We start from the raw sequence: 5,487 nt of genomic DNA on the forward strand, positions 1-5,487 counted from the left end.
TCGCTTGATCGTTCTCCTTTGATGCTCGCGTTTCTACCTTCAAGAGGATTCGCACTAACATTAGTCAATCGATTATACGAACGTGTTACTATTGCTAGAGAAAATTGGGCAGCATTTCCTTTATTTATACAACTTTCCTCACTTTACATATCAACTCCCAACATCCATCACAACATTCACAATATTATACACAAAAATCATCATTCATCTACATTATCCACATTTCATAATTATCTTCGATTCCTCCATAATCGTGATCATAGTTCACTATCATGTTTTCTCACATATAATACTTATCCCATGTTCTAAATGTCACTTATAGCATACTTATAATCACAACATATCAATATTCATAATTCACTCCAAACTACTACGCAACAATGACACTATTCCCACATTCATGACCCATTTTCTATATCCTTCTACAATCCAAGTGTTTTAACTTTTCAACACCTTAAACAACATGGAATGATCATAAAACTCACCTTAGATAATGGAAGAATAAGCCTTGAGTGGAAATTCTCTTCTTGCACCAAAATCCTAGCTCACTTCTCTTGGGATTTCTTGGCTTAGATGAACTTTGATATGTTTCATACACTTGATTTTTGTGGGTTTGATGAAGTTAATCATAGATTTCTCTTGGGTTCTTGTGGTTTAAGAGTGGAGAGAATTCTAGAGTGTTCTTGAGGTGTGGGGAGTGGAAATGAAATGAATTAAATGAGAGAGAGGGTCCTTGTATCAACTTAAATATCTGTCCCGACCTGAACATACGGACCAACATACGGTCCGTATATTTTATACTGACCGTATGTCTGGACCGTATGTTTGGTCCAGTGAAGACCCTCATTCTGGGCATAACATACGGTTGGACATACGGTCCGTATGTTTTATACGGCCAGTATGTTTGGCCGTATAATGCCCAGCTCTCCGAAGTTTGTTCTCGTTGACTCGTTTGATCTCCAATCTTTATGGAACTTTCTTGACACTTGTTTAATACTTCATTAACAATCTAAACATCCCTATAACTCGTCCTTAAGGCCTTACCAACAATCCTCAACAGAATAATTTACGAAACCTTCCCTAAACCCCACTTATACTTCACTTATCCTTATCAATCCTCAATTCATCAATTCATATAACTTTAAAATCTTAACGTATGCATTCTAAGACCACTAAATATTCGTCTTATAGTCTTAAGAACTTCCTGTTACCCTTAAGCTCACATTGGTTCATTCACTACACGACGACATGAAATTTTCCAAGGTGTAACAGCTAGGATGGTTATTGAGGTGGATGTAATTCAACCTCTACCGGATGTCATGCTCATTGAAAAATCAGATGGCAGTATCAAAGAGCAAGAGATTGACTATGAGTGGCAACCTAAGTTTTGTGAGGATTGCAATCAATTTGGTCATCTAAATGGAGAGTGCCAAAAAGAGAATACTCAGGAGCCACAGAAGCAACCTAAAAGGCCACGAAAAAGGACGAAGAAGCTCAATCCACAGTGGCTAGAGAATCCTGATGTAGAGATTGGAGGTATGGCAAATGCAACTCGCAAATAAGTACCAAAATCCATTGAGATCAATATAGATGTTGTAGCTGAAACTGCAGAGGTTAGGGATGTAAGCAAAAGCCCAAATACTGGACAACTAATGCCCAGTAATCTACAGTTCATACCTCTGAAACAATTGACTTTCAAGAATGCATAGATGACCCGGGATTAGGACATGCTACTAGGAGGGGTTGTCAGTACTCCTGGTGTAATAAAGGGATCCACCAGACAGGATTTATAGCCACATTGAGTGGGTTCTGGGAAATGTTGATTGGTTCCAACAATATGGAGTGGAGGCTGACTTTATGAGTCCTGCTTACTCTGATCACTTCCCTATCCTTTTGAATACAGTGATTCCATTCTAGAATGCCAGAAAACATTAAAGATTTTTAATTATCTTGTTGAATGGGAGGAATACAAGCAGGTGGTGCACAATAGTTGGGGGCATGCTATAGAAGGTCATCTAATGTATGTCATATAGAGGAAATTACAGTTCATCCAAGTGCAAACAAAAACTGTCACTAGGTAGTACTCTAGTCTTAAGTTGAAATTAAACAGTTTGAAGGAAACTCTGAATGAGATAAGGACATCCTCAATACTGACTTCTTCAATGTCAGTTGATTGATTAGGACAGAGAGACTATTAGACAAATGAAGCAGTGGGAAGTTGTGCATGAAAGAGTGCTCACACAGAAGTCCAGAGCAGTATGGAAAGCAACAACAAATCATACTTCAAAGTTTTTTCATGCCAATTTGAAGGCTAGGCAGGCCAACAATAGGGTGATGAGCATATACAATGCTTAAGGTGTGAAATTAGTGGACCTTGTACTAATACAACAAGAGTTCTTGAACTTTTTCAAGCAACTATTGGGGGATTCAAGCTCTGAAATGCCTTGTATTGATGTTACAATTGCAAAAGATGGTCCATGTCTATCTTTAGCTCAACAGCAACAATTGATACAACCTATAGAGAGGGATGAGATAGTGTAGGCCCTAAAAGAGATGCCAAATGACAAAGCACCTGGTATTGATAGATACCCTGTTGAGTTTTTTAAAGAATTCTGGCCATTAATTGGGGAAGATGTGATCATAGCTACAACTCAATTCTTTGAGACTAGTAAGCTAATGAAAACAATCAATCATACAACTGCTACCTTGGTTCCAAAAGTACCAAATCCTACCTATGTGAAGGACTGTAGACCAATTACTTGTTGCACAACACTATACAAGCTCCTTGCAAAAGTTCTTACAAACAGGCTTAAAATAGTAGTGGATATGCTAGTGGGCCACTCTCAGCTTGTTTTTATTGAAGGGATGAGTATTCTTGACAATGTTATTATTGCACATAAGCTTTTCAGAAGCTAGTCTTAGAAGAATGTGGCCCCTCGATGTATTGTTAGTTGACATTAGAAAAACTTATGATTTAGTTGAGTGGCGCTTCTTACAGATGATTCTATTCGAATTTGGATTACCAAATAAACTGGTACAGTTGATCATGACATGTGTCTCTACTGCTCAATGGAGGCTTGACTCCTAGTTTCCAAGCTAAGAGGGGTTAAGTTAAGGAGATCCCATGTCTCCTCACTTGTTTGTCTTAGCTATGGAGTACCTTCACAGGTCTTTGAAACAACTTGGTAAGGATGATCAGTTCAAAAACCATCCAAGGTGTGTCAAGTTGAGCTTAGCACTTATGTATTATAAAGGAGACAAAAACTCATTGCTACTTATGATGAAATCCTTCAATCATTTCTCAGATTGTTTCTGGTCTCAAAGCAAATGTTGGTAAAAGTTCTTTATATATAGCTGGGGTTTCCACTGCCTTGAGAGATGAACTTCTGACTGCTATGTAATTTCAATTAGGAGAACTACCTTTCAAATATCTAGGAGTACCCTTATCCTCCCTAAAAATCAACATTAGTCAGTCCCTATCTTTGGTGGACAAGATCATTGCTAGAGTTAAATGCTGGACTTCTAAATTTCTATCCTATGGAGGCAGATTACAGCTCATAAAAAGTGTTTTATTTGAGATGCAAGCATATTGGGCCCAGGTCTTCTTACTCCCAAAGAAGATACTCTTTGATCACTAGCGTCTGTAGGAATTTTTTATGGACAAGATCAAATGAATATTCAAAGAAGGCCCTTGTAGCTTGGGACACTATGTGCCAACCAAGATCTACAAGTGGATTAAATATTATCAATTTCTCCCTATAGAACAGAGCTTCTATTTGTAAGCTATTCTGGCCAGTGGCAAAGGAAAAGCAACAGCTATGGGTGAAATGGGTACATGCTTACTACTTAAAAAGCAAGGATTTGTATCAATTGCCTTCTCCAAAGCAGGCAAGTTGGGTGGTGAAGAAAGTTTTTGATGCTAGAAAATGGTGGAACACAAATGTCAACTGGAGAGGGGATTTGGATCAGTTCGTCATCAATGGAAAGTATAGTATTAAAAAGACCTATGATTTTTTTTTCTTGCCTCAATACCCAAAAGTGCACCTGAAGAAGCTCATCATGGCAAAAGGGTTGATTCCTCAACACCAGTTTATTCTATGGCTTGCACTACATAACAGGCTCTCTAATATGGACAGATTAATGAAATGGGGTATCCAGGTCTCACCAGAATATGCTCTTTGCTCATCTGGACTGGAGGAAACTGATTCACATCTCTTCTTTAGATGCCCTTACTCCAAAAGCATATGGAGTACACTCCTGATGTGGTTGGGTTATACTAGGAATATTAAAAGTTGGAATGAGGAAGACAGGTAGTTATCTTCTATGATCAGACAGACAAAAAGTAAAACTTTAATGTTGGGTTTCCTATTTACTGCTATTGTCTATGCTGTTTGGATTGAGAGGAACAACATGAAGTTTAACCAGCTTGAAAAAAGACCCTCAGAAGCTAGTAAGGGAGATTGTCCTACAACTGCATATTGTGGGGCAATAGCAAAGCAATTGGACAAGCATCGTGGAGAAGCTTAATCGTTTTCCATGTTAGAAACCAAAGAGATTGCTGGGAAAGGAAGAAACTAGAGCTTAATACCTTTCCTGGAAAGTGCATAGGCTCTAGTTACTGATAGCTTCTGCAAACTCTTGTGGTTTTGTGATATATTTTGAATCTATTTTTTCTTAATTTACTTGAGATCTAGCTCCATAGTCCAACCGAGCTAGTTTGTACAGAATGACTTACTTTGGTTAAATGAAATTTTTTCTGTTTTGACCAAAAAAAGGGTAAGATAGGAAAAAAGTGGTAAATTATCTCTTGATTTTCTAAAGAGAACAAGTAATATGAGACAATTATTTTTAATACAGTGGACAAGTAAAATTGGACGGGCGGAGTATTTTTTTTTTGAAGATTGTATTTGTGTCCGGTTAAATTATTTAAGAAGCATTTTATTAGCATTGAAAAAATTATGTTATATGTCGAATTTTGAAAATATTTATGCCACATAGCCGTAATTAAATTAATGATGGATAGTTTGATAAATATAACCTTTTAGTTTAGGTATTTTTATCTTGCAAAAATGGTTTTGTACCTTTGCTTCTACTTCTAAGGAAGATGAACAAAGTTTTGTTGCTAATACTAATCCGAATCATTTATTTATTTCAAAAACTTGGCCAGTTTATGGTGATATAAGAATGATTCATGAGCAGAGGCGGACCCATCCTATTAGGAGGGGCGTCACGTGCCATCGCTAACCTCGGAAAAACATTATATATAATGGTGTATACACTGTAAAAAAGTATGTATATTTAAAATGACCCCTAAGATATATCCACTACTTAGGTACAATTGGTTGTTGGGCCCCTTATATCCATCCTTACATGAAACCTAGGTTTGAGCTTCGCTAAGCAATTTAGTTTCTATTTTTTTGTTGAGTTTGTTTTGTAGACTCTCTACAAATAAATTAATAAGCCCACAACTTCTTTTTTTTATTCTCT

The sequence above is a fragment of the Lycium barbarum genome, chromosome 2, assembly GCF_019175385.1.
Source record: "Lycium barbarum isolate Lr01 chromosome 2, ASM1917538v2, whole genome shotgun sequence".
NCBI lineage: Eukaryota > Viridiplantae > Streptophyta > Magnoliopsida > Solanales > Solanaceae > Lycium > Lycium barbarum.